The 17583-nt window shown below is 43.1% G+C and overlaps 1 protein-coding gene and 1 long non-coding RNA gene across 2 annotated transcripts in view; one reads left to right on the top strand and one right to left on the bottom strand.

Moving 5' to 3' along the window:
• PCED1B (PC-esterase domain containing 1B) overlaps positions 1–6391 on the bottom strand; it is a 39449-nt gene extending 33058 nt beyond the window's left edge. Inside the window, exons 1-2 of the mRNA XM_059402970.1 lie at positions 6324–6391; positions 5343–5413 (exon numbers count right to left, since the gene is read on the bottom strand). The gene's annotated coding sequence lies outside the window, so the exon portion shown is untranslated. The remainder of the gene's footprint in view (positions 1–5342; positions 5414–6323) is intronic.
• Positions 1–17583, top strand: part of LOC132019618 (uncharacterized) — a 65223-nt gene that overhangs the window by 25308 nt on the left and 22332 nt on the right. The window lies entirely within an intron of this gene.

Raw genomic sequence — 17583 nt, 5'->3', positions numbered from 1 at the left:
ACGGTAGAGCGAAAGGGAACAGCTTACAGCCATCAATCATTAGACAGAATTGAAATGTAAACATAATGAATATTATGTTTCTCATGACCCTCCTTTTCTCCCTGGAGACAGCTCCAACTTTTAAAAATATTCCTAAAGGCTAACCTCCACAAGACTCAAGCAGGTTTCTTTTTCTCTCATACAAGAACACATTTCTTCATTTAACGAGTTAAATATATAATGCTAATAAATAATTCACAGTACTCAAAATGAAAACAGGAAGTTTAAATGGAAGGGCAAAACAGAATAAATGGCCAGTGTTATTTCTGAAGAGAACAATTTCATTCACCATCTCCTTTTGCCACATCGCACCTCTCCCTGCCTCATTAAACCCCGGCCATATATTGCTGATTTCCCTTCGAAGGAATGTCTGTTCTTTAAATACCATATGGAACTCCTACCAGTGTGCCCTTCCTTCTTGGCAGGTCATCTGAGAATATTAACTAAAGTACTTTGTTCCATGGTTCCCAGAAGAGCAGGAGAACGTAAGATTCAGAGAACCTTCATTGTCGAAACAGTCTGAGCAGTCTGCCAAAAATGACCGACTCTTTTTGCTCTGAAGAAGTTTCTCTTGTGTTCACCATCAACAGATAACAAAGGGACATTTATGGGTCTGAGCTTGTTCTCATGCTTGTAAGGAGACCCAACTCGGAGATGAGGCAGGCGGTGGGAAACAGATTTGTTTCAAGGGCATAGGAGAAAGGCTATGAAGGCTGCTGGCCGCCAAGAGCAAGCAGTCAGTACTGCAGGGAGGTCTTAAGGCAGCATGGCCAGACGTCCACTCCGCCGCCCCACCAAACACAGCAAAAGCAACTCAGTATCCCAGCGCGTGATGCCCATTCAATGACAGGTAGGCAGGACATTGGAATTCTGATGGTTAGTAAGTTCAAGAGCAACACAAGGCCCCAGACCCAGAGAAACTGAGGAATGAAATGGGTTAAAAGCAACAAGTCTGGAAAACAAGTGCAGTTATCACAATTAGGTCCTCAATGGGAGACAATGAAAAAACCAGTGAAATGCGATCAGCAAACAAGATTAGAATCTTGGAGACTATCTGGTTGCCTCCTACGATTTACAGGACTAGAGCAGTGTGCTGATCCTCAGACCAAAATTGATGTCGGGGTGAAAATACAATGCTAACTTCCCAGAGAAATATGATGTAGGCGAGTCAGGACTAAGTGTGCGGAAGTGTCTTTGTCTCTAAAAGAGACGAGAGGAAATGCTTGTAGTTTATACAAGTCATTCACAATTTTTAACCTTTTTGTGTTGGAGTTGGGCCAGTGTTCCAGATCTTGCCTTCTAGCTATCATGGGAATCTGGGTGTGTGAAGGCAGTAATTTGAATTATGGAGGCAATCAAGGGGAGGGGACAAAGTAACCAACCAAATGGTGAGTGGAGTGGAGGAGGATGGAAGAATGACACGCAAGGGACAGCTGGGTGGCTTAGTCTTTAAGCGTCTGCCTTCTGCTCAGGTTGTGGTCCCTGGGGGTCCTGGGAGGGAGCCCTGCTTCTGTCTCCCTGCTTGGTGGGGGGGAGCCTGCTTCTTCTTCCTCCACCCACTCCCCCTGCTTGTATTCCCTTTCTCGCTATGTGTCTCTGTCAAATAAATAAATAAAATCTTAAAAAAAAAAATCACGAAAATTCATGAAGTGTTTCATATTGGGGGGAAAAAAAAAAGAATCACCTCCAGGGAAGTATTGCAGAGAATGGTTCCCTGGTGTTAAAAGATAAACTGAGGTATATTCAAAATTTTAAGAGTTTATTTGAGCAAAAAATCTGCCCTAGGGGGCCATGCCAAAGCATAAACAGGGGATCCCCACCAACCGGAGTTCCCAGAGAGACTTACCTTATAGAGAAAAAGTAGAGGCAAAGCAAGGATGTCATTGATTGGCGCTTGCTTAAAGCCTACTGGACTGCTTGCAATTGGCTATCCTTAGGTTTCCATTTTGTAATCCGGGCTTAGATTTTGGTTTGCTCACAGAGGTTGCCATGGCGTTAGAGCTATTTCAACTTAATGGCCTCCTACTTTGGCTAATTTCACAGGGGTTTCTGGATTGGCTTGGACAACTGAATGGACAGTGATGCCAGTACAGCATGGGGATATTCTGTTGCTTGGATACAACACCTGACTCCACTTTTTACTTCCTGTGCCAGCTTGAGTCAATTACTTAGCATCTCTGAGTCTTTATCTGTAAAAGCGAGATTTCTACTTACAGAGATGTTGTCAGGACTCAGAAAGAGTCTGTACCACTGACCTGGCCACCTGTATTGAGTGTGTCTAATTGCCAAGCCCAGAACTTGAAGTACTCTCAGGGTCTGGGGGAGACCTACAAAAACAACGAACACACACGGAAGGGGGAGAAGCACTGAAATATCATGGCATGGGAAGTGTCCAAGGAGCCCAGAATCATGCACTCTCTTGGAGATGTGGGGAAAGAGGGATGGGCATTTGAACTAGGGTTGAGTGAATATGGTTTCACCAAAATGCATTTCCCCATGGAACACATCAGAATTATGCAACATATGCAGAAAGATGCACATTTCCCCTTGGACACAATCTCTGTGAGCCTCAGTTTCTCCAGTTCAGGATAATGATAGTACCCATCTCTGGGAGTGGTTGTGAGGACTGAGTAAAATAATGCATGAAAAATGCTCAGCACAGGACCTGGTCACAGCAAGTACTCTGTCAATGTTAACTATTTGTATTAACATTACTATAGAGACCCTGGGAGTCTGTGTGGCCTCAATGTCCTATCAAGGTCAGAGCTAGTTAGTAGTAGAACCTAGACTAGGATCCATAAAAGTAGAGCTCTGGACTCATCTAATTCTAATTCTTCTACAGAAGATTCTTTTTTTTTTTAATAAAGATTTTATTTATTTATTTGACAGACAGAGATCACAAGTAGGCAGAGAGACAGGCAGAGAGAGAAGGGGAAGCAGGCTCCCCGCTGAGCAGAGAGGCTGATGCAGGGCTCGATCCCAGAACCCTGGGATCATGACCTGAGCTGAAAATAGAGGCTTTAACCCACTGAGCCACCCAGGTGCCCCTCTACAGAAGATTCTAAAGAGAGTATTGGAGCCTTTGGTATAAGGTGGGGACTCCAGTAACTTTTCCCGAGGGGAAGTCTTGATGTGAACATTTAATATTTCAATGAGTTCGTAGCTAAAAGCATTACCCACTTTGACAGGTAATTGGTCTGCAGTATTTATAGATTCCCTTTTGCTTACTGGACATCTTCAGGTTTTATTCCAGGCTGCATATTTCTCTTATTTCAGCCTCCAAACACCCTGCTCTCTGCAACCTATTTCATATGGCCTTTCATACCAAAGGGAAACGAAAGCAGGAAGAATAGGTCTTCTTATAGTCAACATCCATTTACCATTACGAAAGCAGGAAGAATAGGTCTTCTTATAGTCGACATCCATGGCAGTTTAGAAGCTATTTGCGGCACAATGGAAAGAGGAAAGATGATAAAGCATAGCCTGCATCTTGAAGATAGTTAACCAGTTGGTTTAAGTAAAGCAAATCGATAGGCAAGGAGAAAACAGTATTTCTAGAACAAGGTATAGATGCTCCGCAGTGATTTGGGGGTAGAGTGGAAGTAGTTACACAGAGGAGACAACGTAAATTGATGTTCTGTCAGTCAGGAGCTAATGAGGAAGTATGGAGAAGGAACAATCATCCCTTCAGCAAGTGCCAGGTGCTCCAAATAGCATCTGGAAGGTTCTGAGTCAGCTGTGGAAAATGACAATTGATATGGCCTGGCAAACAGAAGGGCAGGTAGGGGTTCTCATTAGAATCACCTGGAACTAGGAACAAACAAAGTAGAAAACCACTTGCACCCCCGAGAAATCCTGAGGTTGCCCTGAGGCTGGGAGGGGTTGCCCTGAGGCTGGGAGCCCAGGCATTCCGCTTTGGGAGAGCTCCTGTGATTCTAACATGCACCCAGGGCTGAATACCATGGCCTTAGGGCAAAGATTAGATGATGCAGATTTCTAAGTCTTGTGTGGAGAGCTGCAGGCCTGGGGATGAATATTTCTTCTTCTGGGTTGTAATGAAAATGTGGCTTCCTCCACTTTGCCTGGGATAAGAGTAAAGTATTCAATTTACTTGGAATTATCATTCACTGAATGCCTTGGGCTGTGAGCAGTGCTAGTTTGTGGGAGGAAGCTCGACCTGAGGATTTGGGGCAAGTGACCCTCTGAGATCTGGTAGATTGCTGAATGGTAATGCTGGGGTGTGGAATCTGGGAGGAACCTGGGGATTTTAAGCAAAAACTCAGTGTCTCTGAAGGTGGGTTTAATGAAATATGTGGAATCATGAAGCTGTCAGGAGATTAAGAGGGGAAACAAATCTGAAAACAGACAGCAAAGGGCTGTGAGGCCAGCTAGGTCCTTTGGATGAAAGTGGCTTAAATTCAGCCTCAGCTTCCTCCTTTGTAAATGGGCATATTCTTAGTAGCCCCTGTCCCTGTTTGCTGTGAGGATAAAATGGGAGAAAAGGCATAAAGCACAGAGCACCATGCCTATCGCACAGACAGGAACAAGCATTAGTTAATACTACTGTCGTTTCAAAAAGATAAAGGTTCTGTACCAATGAGTCATGTGTCCCAGACTCAGGATTTATGTGGTTGCAGGGAAGGAAGGTTTCCCTTGGAAATTGGTATAGACTTAAAAGGTTTCTTTTAGTCCAAAGGGAGTTGAGAGAAAGAATTTTCACCCTTAGCCTGCCTGCAGGGAGCTGGAAGGAAGAAAGGGAGTCAGAGTGAAGGTGTGGAGGCCAGAGGCTCAGCGTTCAGGGCCAGAAAAAGTGGGTGAGAAGAAACAGAACTGGGATGAGATCTGCACCCATTTCAGAAACTGAGACCCAGAAAATGGGGCCAAATGGCACGGAGCTGTCACCTATGAACCAACCTGAACCACAGAAAAGGGCGGGCTTGGATGGACAGCTTGAAAGATAATTCCATTGCTGCTTTTTGGATGATAATTCCAACTCAAGATTACATGAACCTAACGCATAGGAAAATATTTTCTAAATAACAAAGGAGCGTGTGGATACAGTCTTATCAGTTTTTCCATGGGGAGTTTATAACTAGAGAGTCCCTCAAATGATACTGAACTAGTCTGTGCACTTCAAGCAGGTTTCCAAGCATACTGCCTTGATCTTGAAGCGGGTACGTGCGTTGGGAGGATGGTGGGGAGGGACCAAGACAAGTGGCACAGGGGACTGGAGAGGCCAACCCCAGAGCTCTGTTCTGTGGCTCCCAGACCCAGAGGAGCAGAGACTTATGCTGAGAGCTTACCAAACACTTCAGGAGTTCTGTCTGGAAATTTCAAGGACACCCATCAGGCTAGTTGAAGTGAAAATGCCAAGCTGGAGGGAAACAAAAGATAGGATTTAAAAGTACTGCTCCTCAGTAGTTTGCTGAAATGAAGACAATCTATGAGATGGCGCTATAGCACTCAGAACAGACGGCTGAGCAGATGCTGCGCTGTGTTGGCATTTAATGTTATGGCCGGAGAAAGCCACTGGTTAGCCCTGAATGGTGTTTAAGGACCTGTAAATTACTGAAGATCGAAGTAATAAATGTGTATTCAAGGCTATGCATCTATTAAATGGACTTTAAAGAAGAGTATTTTTATTATGAGAAAAATGATAACCATTTATTTAAGCAAGATTATGGGCTCTTTTTTTTTTTCTTTTCCGAACCTGACACTACCTTCCGGATGGGCAGGTTGTTCATGGCACAGGAGTGCACACTGGAATTGGTCTTGAAGTCACTCTGCTCTCTGTTCACTAACCCTGTGCCCTGGCGTGGGGCTGCGTCTGCCCAGGAGGAATGCCTTTTTCCAGTTCACAAAAGGCACCCCACCGAGCCGTGGCGGTCCTCTCAAGGTCTGAAAACACAACACCTCTCTTCTGCTTAGATGGCTTCTTAAAGCCACTTCCAGATGCAGGTAGGAAACAAATGATGGGGCGATAAGGCGGAAGGAAACAGAAGATAAACATGATCAAAATATAAGGTATAAGAAGTGAAAAAGCCCTGTGAGGTGAATCATGAGGAGCTGTAGGAGGTCTGAAGCCCGGGGGGCGGCGTCCCCCTGTACACTTGTGGCGTGCGGAAAGGCAGAGAGAAAGTTCACAGTGAGCCCATCAATGGTAGAAAGGGAAACAGGGCAAAATGCGACGTGGGGCGGAGGGTGCATTTCGCAGGAAGAAGCAACAAGAGTCTGGCATCTAAATCCTGCAATTGCCTAACTCGCGCTGGAAGAAGTTCACTTACCAGCAACAAGCCCATTTGTAGGCAGAACATGTAAAATAAATATGTTTCCAACAGTCTCTGGACCTCACTTTCACCCAGACCCCAGTGGTGCTCCGCCCAGCCCGCCACTGCCGGGGAGTCACGTGGCCCCTGCTCACGGTCCAGATCTCCACGTGGAGGAGGAGTTTCCACACCACTGCTCACAGCTGCAAGGCGCCCCCTTCTGACTGCTACCTGTTCACGTGCACGTTCAAAAAAGAAAGTCCTTTACCCGGAAAAGTCCTTTGCACTGTAAACTACCTATGAAACTGCTCAAGTTCCTTTCAATTTCTCAAGAAAGCAGAATTTGCACATTAAAAACAGATCACAACACCTAGCACTGAATTTTGCAGAAATCCATCAGACTACTTCAAAGGATGTTTGCCCCAGGGCTCAGGTGTAGCTCAGGCTTCTCCACAGATAGGAAGACATGGGGCCAGTCCCCCTTCCTGGACTCTTGTCCCTGTCAGGCTTGCGTGTGGCACATCACGGAGCCCTGTGAGCTCTGGGTGAGGAATGTATTACATGACCTGCTTCCCTTGGGATTGGCCTTCAATTATTTATTCATCTAATATTAAATAGCCCCTCAACTGTGTTAGATGCTGGGAATACCAAGATCACTACCACCTCTGAAGTCCTTAGTAAGGTGAGACAGACGCGTAATAAATGCCACAGTAGGTCTCGGTGCTGTGACAGATGTATGTCTGGGAAGCAGAGGGGACACCAAGGAGGAGGAGGGGGTGTCCCAGGCAGAGGAAACTGTGGGAATAAAGCAGCCATGGTCAAAGAACCCGTGCAGTCAGGAAGAAGAGGGCAGATCACGTGGCTAGTTAAAGTGCTATACTTGGAGCAGGTGGGATGAAGGACAGGTCCAAGTAGAGTATGTGGCAGAACCGGGCTTGGCTGGCGCATCTAAGAAGATACCAATGGAAGTTTAAGAGTCTTTATAAGACTTGACCTCCAGACAATGTCTATAGTTCCCAGATATGCATTCAACGAATTTAATGTTTGAGGGAAATTCCAGAATGCTTGAAGCTGGGAGCTGCCTCACAGATGAGATGCTTGGGCAACTACTCCCCTATCACCGCTGGTCCATGGAGCTAAATTCATGAGCACGTTTAATCTCTGTCTTCACTATGAGAAAAATGGTTTTAACAGCACTGATGCATTTACTGTTTGGTGCTGGGTTTAACTGTTTAAGCCTGTTATGGAGTGAAGATTAAAAATGCATGTCTTACTCTATGTTGCTGCCTACAGTTAAACTGGAGTGAAAATTCCCTTGGAGTAAGGATGGGGAATTTTCATGAGCACCAGATCATTTCACCAGCCTGTGATTTCTAGTTTCTTGACACCACATTTCCTCTAAATTACATTATCATCTCTCTCGGTGTTCTCTCTCACTAGCTTTTGTTTTCTTTAGTGATGTCTCTGTACCTCAGCCTTCTCATCTGTGCAAACGGGATAACAATAGTGCCTACTGCAGAGCATTGTGAAAGCTAAATGAAAAAAAAAATCCAGGTAAATTTCTTAGCACATGTTTATTTTATAACTGTTAAATAGCATCATTATTGTCCATGCTTATTGTAGAAAATCTGAAAAAGACACAAGAATAAAAGAGAAAACTATAATGATCTAAAAGACATCCCACTACCTGGGGCTAATCATTATTCAAATTTTGCTATTTCCTTCCCAGTATTTTTAGCTAAGGAATGTCAGATCACACTGAATGTATAGTTTGATATCCCCCCACCTCCATTTTAGTATTCTTTCAAAGGGTTGGTACTTAATTTGAAAAGATACTTTAGCTATTATTAGCTCAGTAAAACTTTTTTAAATTAAGTTTTTCATTTAAATTCCAGGAGAGTTAACAGACAGTGTTATATTCATTTCAGGTATACAATATAGTGGTTCAACAATTTTATACTTCACCCAGTGCTCATGGCAAGTGCCCTCCTTCATCCCCATCACCTATTTCCCAGCCCCCACCCACCTCCCCTCTGGTGACGAGCAATTTGTTCTCTATACTTCAGAGTCTGTTTCTTGGTTTGTCTCTCATTTTTCCCCCATAAGATCATTTGTTTTGTTTCTTAAATTCCACATACAAGTGAGATCATATGGTATTTGTCTTTCTCTGACTGACTTATTGCACTTAGCACAATTCTCTCTAGCTCCACCCATGTTGTTGCAAATGGCAAGATTCCTTCCTTTTTGATAGCTGAGTAATATTCCATTGTACATACATATCACATCTTCTTTATCCACTCATCTATCAATGGGCACTGGCAGCTTCCATAATTTCTCTCTCGGTTTTAGATGGGATCACATGGTTTCTCCCCATGAACATGACCTCTCAGAGTGCTTCTAGAGAATATGAAGATCTGTTTGGGGGCAAACCTCAAGCACTGTTCAACAGGGCAGCATTTCTTTCTTTCTTTCTTTTTTTTTTTTTTTTTAAGATTTTATTTATTTATTTGACAGACACAGATCACAAGTAGGCAGAGAGGCAGGCAGAGAGAGAGGAGGAAGCAGGCTCCCCGCGGAGCAGAGAGCCCGATGTGGTGCTCAATCCCAGGACTCTAGGATCATGACCTGAGCTGAAGGCAGAGGCTTTAACCACTGAGCCACCCAGACACCCCTAGGGCAGCATTTCTAATGTGTCACCCACAAAGCAGTGAAGCAGTCCATCTTCATATATGACAGTCACTGCCCATTGCTTCCTCAAAGCCATTTCCCCTTCTTCCAATGTGTTCAGATGGTGGAGAGAGACTCCTTGATCCCAGGGAGAATAGATCCTACCCAGGCTCAAGGATGAATCAGAATACGTCATGGAAATCTCTTCCCCTTGGCCATCGATCCTTCAAGTTTAGGTTATCTGACTTAGTTCTCCCCAGTGGGCTACAAAGGGAAGTCTGGGGACTTCTCAAGAGAAAGTTTTCTGATGGGTGATACGCTAGTTTCCTAGGATTGACATAACAGAATGCCACAAACTGGGGGCCCTAAAACAAGATACATGATTCCCTCATGGTTCTGGAGGTTATATGTCTGACATCAAGGTGTTGCTTTCTTCAAAGGCTCTAATGAAAAATCCTTTGCCTTTTCTTTGGCTCTGATGGTTACCAGCAGTCCTTGATGTTCCTTGCCTTGTCTGATATATTGCTCCAGTTTCTGCCTCTGTCTTCACTGGCCATCTTACCCCCGTGTCTATCTGTGTCTTCTCCTGGTGGTCTATTCTCTGTATTTGTCTGTTTTTCTCTTCTTAGAAGTATACCAGTTATTGGATTAGAGCCCACCCAGAAGTTGGTCTGACCTCCTGCATTTGCAAAGATGATTTCCAAATATAGTCACATTTATAGGTACCTGGGGTTAGGACTTCATCATCCCTTTCTGGGGGACAAAATTCAACCTCCATCAAGGCCTTTTGCACTTTTCCTTTTGTCTTCCTGAAAGTACAGAGGCCATCGAATGACTATGAAGTTACAAGCACGAGAAAAGGAAGACGGTGGAAAGAAGAACTGGGGTAAGGGGAGGTTTCTGATAGCACAGTCCAGCTGAACTGCTACTGGCAACCACTAACCATTAGACCTCTTGAGATGTAAGAAAATGACCCAAGCTATTTGAGCTACTGCAGATTTTTTCTTTGTTGTTGTTGTTGGTTGTGTGTGTGTGTGTGTGTGTGTGTGTGTGATTTGTAGCCAAAAAGATCCTAATGGATAGACCAAAATTCCACTAGTTAATAATAGCAAAGTAAGAAAAATAAGGAAATAACATTTTCACCGATCTAGATTCATTAAATTTAAAGGGCTATTCTTTATTCTAAAATTATGTTGTTTTCACTTTTTTGTTATTGAAATAGCCTTTCTTCTATGAAATCACGGTGATTATAGATAGTCATTTTTTTTTTCCTAGCCCTCGACAAAGGAGAGAAAGATGGAGGGAGGGAGAGAGAGAGAAGAAGAGGAAGAGATTTTAGGTTATTCTTCCTCAAAAATTTTTATTTTTACTTGTGAAATCCTAACGTCTATGACGAGAAGAATGTTGGCTGAACTTGCCTTGAAGCCCTAGAAGCAATGACGTGCTAGATCCTCTGGGTAGTGGCTTGTGGGAGCAGATGGTTATGTTTCTAGGCAGAGGTTGGGGATTTCTCTGGAAAGCTAGCAGGTCCTATTTTCTAGGGTAAGTAAGCTATCAAAACCTAGATTGGAGGAGTGTAATTGATGTGTGTTCAGTTCCCTTGACAGGTGTTTCTTGTAAGTGCAGGCTGACAGATTTAGATCTGTGATGTGAGCTGGGCCACTATGGTGGCCTCCATTGTGTGGGCCCCCAACATAAAAGTTAACTGTTATCACAGGAAACACAAGCACATTGTTGTCTTAGATTCCTTGAAAGATTTATGCCAATTTCTTTAAGGTTCTTTTCTCTAAGGCATTAAGGCAAAATACATTTAGGAATTCCCACCTCAGACAGAGCTGAGATAGTTCAGAAATTTTCTATGTGGATTCTGCCCATCTCTTTAGTCATATAGCATCACCAAGACATGAACACTGACCTGATGTCATAATGTTAGAGTACCTGAATTGTAGATACTTTGGCTTTCCCTAATTGACAAAAGTTCACTCTCTAATTGGGTATTTAACATTGGGTATTTAACATATCATATATGTTATTTAATCAAAATGTTAATTTTCCTTATGTTGCTTGTGTTTTCCAAATGGTATCATGAGTAAAAACTATCTTTCAATCATTACCAGGAAAAAGGAGAAACCCCCCAACAAAGTTTAAATATAGCTTTTAGCTTTCAGCCAGACCTGAACCCCATCCATCTCAAGAAGACATTCTATTCCATTTACAATCTTGGGGGTGATGAGAATTGAATTCTTGTTTGTTTATATGTCCTCATTTATTTTTATCTTGTGGACAGTTTGCTGTTTCTGCTCTTAAATCTGTATGGTGTAGCAACTAGGATCTGGAGGCTTTGGAGCAACTTGGTTTCCCATCCTAGTTCTTCCATGATTAGCTGTGTGGCCTTGTGCAAGTTAGGAAAGTCTTGGTTTTCCTCAACCATGCAATGGGAATGGTATCAATGATCTCTGTCCCTTGAGTTATTGGATGGCTTCAGAAGGATAATGTCAAGCACTCGACATAGTATCATTTTCAGTTTAGCTCTCTCAACATTTAGGTCTATTGCTTGCAGTGCCTCTCTGCCAAGTCCCCTTGAATTCCTCCAGGTGCTCTCTGATACCTGGGCAACTCAGACCAATATATTTGGTTCTAGCTTCTCCTCATCAGGAGCGCCTCCCAAGCTTTCGGCCAGCCATTTCAGCTGCTCTGCTCTTTTATGAACCAGCTTCCAGCTTCACTGGCTCTCTTCAGTTTTTGGATTTCTAACTGAGCTCAGCCCTCTGCAAAATGTTGGCTTAGAGACATAGAACCATTTGTGACTTTAAAGTTACATCAAACTGTTCTTTGAAAAGGTTTGTGAAGACCTCAGCCTTTCTGTTATCAGTGGGAGTGGACTATTATTAGCCCCCAGTTCTGCACTGATCTTGGACTTGGTTCTGATTTTGAAGTGGGGGAAATTACAGGATGTTCCTTGACAGGACTAAGATTGCAGAAGGGTTGTGATGGCTGGTAATGATGTTCTGTCCTCGGTTCAGCACTGAGAAAAATGGAGTTGTTTTACTTAAAACAATTTTCCCCCCAGTAGAGGAGATAGCTTAGGCTGAGGGGGTAAAAATAGGTCTAGATTTAAAAGGATTCAGAGATTCAGCGTTCTTTCTACTATACATGCCTTTTTCTTTCTCATAGTCCATAATTAAGAGAAAAACGATGGAGAATACTTTCACTAACCAGGACCCAGATCCCTGAAACTACATTTAAATAGATTAGAAATATATATTTCAGGAGAAAGCATCATATATATAACATCAGGCTAATAGACATCCGTGATTAATCAAAAATCAAGTACAAGGATATGTCTTGGTATAGCTTAAGTCAGCCCAGCCTCTTATTCCTTATCCATAGAACATTGTACTAGAAGTTATTCTTCATGAAAGTGATTTTTGTCTGTTTTGTTCTCTGGTATGTCCTCAGCCTCTAGAAGAGTACTTGTCACATAGCAGGCATTCAGTAAATACTTGGCAAATGAACTGGTGAATGAATGAATGGTACTAGAAAAATGAGAAGTGAGAGTTCAGAATTATGGAGCAGAGGCATTATAAGGTTTGTAATCCTCAGCACAATATCAGTTATATGGAAAGGAATTGGACCTCTTAAAGCAGAACAGTTGACTTTTCAAGTATTTAGGAAGATGCTGACAAAGTACTGACTTAAAAAAAAAAAAAAGATTGATGAACCAGAAATATTCTTTCATTGGAATGGTCCACCAATTTCAATGAACTGAGGCTTTAAGAATAGAAGTGCTGACTCCGAGGTTATGAATTATTGCAATCAGTACAAACCTTGCCTTTGATAATAAAGCCTTATGGGACTTTCTCCCTCAGCTAGTGTTGCCAAATGTTCTGGTGAACTTTGATGGTCCCTTATTTCATCTCTGAGAAGAGGTCACCCCAATTTAAACTCCATATTAATTTTCTTCCTCTTAACTGAGACTAAGTAACATTGGCACAGAAGGTCCTGTGTGAGGCTTTCGGAGATGAAGAAGATCAGAATCAGAGAGGGGAAGATGGAGATTCGTTATTAAGGTCTAAACTGTGCTTGTGGGCACTTCATAAGCAAATTACAGCAGTGCTGCCATTTGCGATTTGTATCATCTAGTTATAAATTTGGCTCATTAATCCTTCTTTACTTTTCAAAATTAAAAATGATAGGCAATTGCTTTGCAGGCTTTTGTAAACATTTTGTGAAAAAGGTAATGCATTTTTGTGTCATTTAGCATGAAAAGATTTAATCTTATGCCAAATTTATGGCACTGGTAGATCTGAGGTAACTTCTCTCTCTCTCTCTTTTTTTTTTTTCTTAAAGAGTTTATTTACTTATTTGACAGACAGAGATCACAAGTAGGCAGAGAGGCAGGCAGAGAGAGACAGGGAAGCAGGCTCCCTGCCGAACAGAGAGCCGGACGCGGGGCATGATCTTAGGAGCCCAGGATCATGACCTGAGCGGAAGGCAGAGGCCCTAACCCACTGAGCCACCCACGCACCCCAACTTCTCTCTTTTTAATGTGTTTTTCCTCTCTTTATTTTTTGAGGTGATAGCAGAAGCTATACTGGGATATTTGACTGTTGCCTTTCCAATATTTGCATGTGTAAACCCAGCATTATCAGGCCTCACCAGCCTAGGAAGTTTCCTGTAGCAACACTCCATTTTCTCAAATGGTAACAGTATTTCTGCCCACCCCTCCACCAAGTCATTCCTATTTATTTTGGGGCTTACCCAAAGAGGTGATTTACATTTGCTCACAGACCTGTCTGTCAGAGAGTTACTACATGGCATCCACCATGTTCTTCTGCTGGCTCACATTTGACTAAACCTACCACGGCCAACCACCACTGTCTGAGGTAAGGTTGTTCATTCCAGAGGTGTCATATGTGGTGCTGACTTTAGTGCAGAGGAAGGGAGAAAGGCCCTTTCTCCAATTCCCTGCTATGCTGGCTTACGTGGGTCCTTAAGCAGACCTGACTGCATTCAGGGTCCTCTTCATATTCCTTCTGCTTCTTTTCTTTACCCTCACTCAGAATCTTACCAATCCTCTCACAGAAATAAATCTTTCAGATTCTGGGACTCATTCCTCAGCCAGAGTCTCAAACATTCTCTTGGAAACATTCCCTAAGCTCCCAGTTGCCACCTCCACACCCCCCTGAGGCTGGGCTAAGGCATCATTTGGGGGCAAAGATGCCTTAGTCCTCATTTCTGCCCTCACCTTTGGCACTCCGGCTCCAACCAGACTCAGACACAAGCAGAAGCTCCACATTCATAGGAGAATTGAACGTGAGGGAATTCTGTGGGAATTCTGAGGGACCATGATGGGAATTCTGGAGGAGACCAGGTGAGTGTGCCCACGAGCAGTCAGTGGGCTACCTACAGAAGGAGATTTTTCCTCCTGTTTCTGCGGTGATGAAACAAATTCTTGCACACCATGTAATTTCCTTCAGAGCATCATTCGGGTGGGCACTGCCTCTGTCTAGGGCTTAGTCATCCCTTTGTTGAATATAAAGGACCTCTGTGGAAATTTTTCTTAGGGACACAGAGTCTCCTCACAGGCTTCCAGATGAGTATTTGTTTTTGTTAGGTATCTTGGAACCAACAGCAGGCCTTTTCCTCTTCTCCAGTGCCATGAAGAACATGCGGTGTAAGCCTCTCCCTCCTGCTCGGAGGCCTCTCTGAGTTCATCCCTGATGTTCCATATGGGACCGCTAAGCCTGTGCGCAGGGGTTGGTGTCTTATTTCTCTTCTCTCCACCATTTCCTTCTCTACTCGGCATTAACTATATCTTCTGGCTCTCCAAATAGCAAGAGAAGTTATGACTTCTTTTCCTTAAGTTTTCCTGATTTTAGCTAGTTTAAAACTCAGGTACTTTTTAAGAAGAAAAAGTACTGAGCAATAATATTGTTTAAAGAACCATCAGCCAGGACACACCAGTATTAAAAGGAGCAGACAGATAAGTTTCTGAATCCCCAAATGGGGTTTCTATACATTAGAAATGTCTGACCTGACATTTAGAAATTATTACAATAGTCTGGATAATGACCAAATAAAATTAATTATGAGGTTTGGCTCCTTTGGAAAAAAGCCGTGAACTAATTTAATTCATGGATATGAGGATACCGTGCAAGTTCATATTGATTTACCAACTCAAATAATATGAGGGCCTCAGAATGAATAAATACTTTTACATTGAACTTGGTTTTGTTGCCCAGGTATTACAGGCACTTGGCCAATTTGCCTTGAGGATAATGTAATGTTAAAAAAAATTTTTAAAAAGAAAAAAGAAAGAAAGAAAAGGAAAATTAAATTTCTAAGATCAGTTTTCTGAAGTAAAGCCAGTACCATATGGTAACTGTAAATATTCTACTCAACTAGCAATTCAATTTTTCCATAATTTGTGACTCAATACCCTCTACTAAACATGAAAATACAGAATAGGAGAAATTTGAGCAGGGATGTTAAAGGGATATTTTAAAATAATTGTGTTATAGTATCCAGTTATATAAAATTATACAGTTTTATAAATAAGGTATAAAAATGTATATAATTAGAAGTGTTATAAGTAATGTGTCTTTAAGCTTACTAGCTACCAGATTACTCTTCCAGAACTTACTTACAGTATCTCATTTGATTTATGCATTAGGTAGTTGTAATTCCCATTTTACAAATGAGGAAATTAATGCTCAGCAATACTGAATAACTTGCCCAACTTAACAATGTGCAAGTTAGTGGCAGGCCCAGGATTTGAACCTGCACATGTCTGACCCCAGAGATTATGCATATAGCTTACTATATGCTATGAGATATGCTATGAGACAGGCAGGACAGGAAGCCACTTGAAAAAGGTGGGGGGGCATTAAATCTCAGGTGTGCAAAATATATAAATTCTTTTTCTTTTTTTTTAAAGATTACTTTATTTGAGAGAGAGAGAGCAGAGCAAGTGAGACAGAACAGGAGTAGGGAGAGAGGAGAAAAGGGAGAGGGAGAAGCAGGCTCCCTGCTGAGCAAGGAGCCCGACATGGGGCTCAATCCTAGGACCCTGGGATCATGATCTGAGCTGACAGCAGACGCTTAACCGAGGGAGCCACTCAGGTGCCCCTATACATTATTTTTCTATCTCCTTACAAAATTATTACGTTCATACAAATTAGTGAAGGCTCTGATAAAGCAAATGCAGGAAAAGAGGAGGAGTTGAGAGTAATGGGGTCTGATGGACGGCAAGACGAGTGGGCGGAGGATCCCGATGAGCAACTTATCAGAACACAGAGGAAGCGGAAGTCTGAGGGACATAGGAATCAGTGCAAGAGGGAGAAGCGGGGAGAAAGATGCTGCTCCAGGTCACATACAAGATCTGGGGAGGGTGGGGGTTTCAGGAGATGAGAGGACACAAGAAGCATCCAAAGCAGAAGCTTGGGCCAGGGAAGCCTGCTGGTGGCTGCTCCTGGCCCTGCACCCACATTTTCTAAGGGTCCCCACGTCAGTAGCCGATCCCAGCAGAATCAGTCTAGGCTGCTGGCATCAGAGTGGGAACAGAGGGTCTCAGCCCGAAGCATGAAGATGAGCCACAGCCTCTGTAGGCAAGACTGAAGCCTGCTATGGGAAACACCAGGTAGATGAAGTACCCGGAGTAGCGCGTTTCTTCCTGGACTCCCAGATATTCCTGCTCTCTACAGAGCTCCACTAGATTATGCCCTCTTGTCTCCCAAGGGCAAACATCAGCTCGCAGAGACAGTTCCATCTGAGCCCAGAAAGAAAACATTTTCCTAGCTACATTGTAAATTACAGGGCCCCTCTCGCTTTCTGAACTCAGTGAGTCACACATTATCCTGAGCCATGCATACCATGCGTTAAGCCTCATCCGTTCCTGCCTTGCAGAACACGCTCTAATTGCCAATTCTCCCCTTAGAATGTAGTGCGGGAGACTCGTGTCATCCCACCTGAGGCTTGGCCAGCAGTGTACAGTGAGCGTGCTCCTTCCCTGAACAGCACCTCAAGCTCAGGGTACTTGTCATTTAAATTGCCTTACTATTGCAAACTGCCACATCCCACCTGTTCTGAGTGTGAGGCATTGAAAACTGCTAGATCTTTTTCACTTAGCAGCTATCAAACCAGATATCCGTCCTAGACTTATGAAAACCCAGTTACAAACACATTTTACGTGGGTCTTTGCCTGTATTCCTATTAATTTCTTTGTGGTTTCAGCGGCTTAACATTCCAAATTGCTGAGATAAGGTTGAATTCCAGCCAGCTGATTATGTCATTGGCACCTGCGGTGCCAAACTCTTCATGCTCCGCGATACCCGCGGATAAGGTAAACTGCTTTGTGTGTCTTCAGTAAATCCAACAATTTTCGACCAAAGTCAACAAATATGTATGTATGTATGTATGTACTTATTTAAAAATGCTGGCTAAGTCAGCTGGCCTGTTTTTTTTTTTTTTAAAAGATTATTTATTTGACAGAGAGAAAGATCACAAGTAGGCAGAGAGGCAGACAGACGGGGAGGGGGAAACAGGCTCCCCACCGAGCAGAGAGCCCCATGCAGGGCTTGATCCCAGGACCCTGAGATCATGACATGAG

This window comes from Mustela nigripes, chromosome 6 (genome assembly GCF_022355385.1).
Source record: "Mustela nigripes isolate SB6536 chromosome 6, MUSNIG.SB6536, whole genome shotgun sequence".
In the NCBI taxonomy this organism is placed as follows: domain Eukaryota; kingdom Metazoa; phylum Chordata; class Mammalia; order Carnivora; family Mustelidae; genus Mustela; species Mustela nigripes.
Note: the sequence above shows the minus strand (reverse complement) of the source record. Positions and strands in the feature narration are given on the sequence as shown.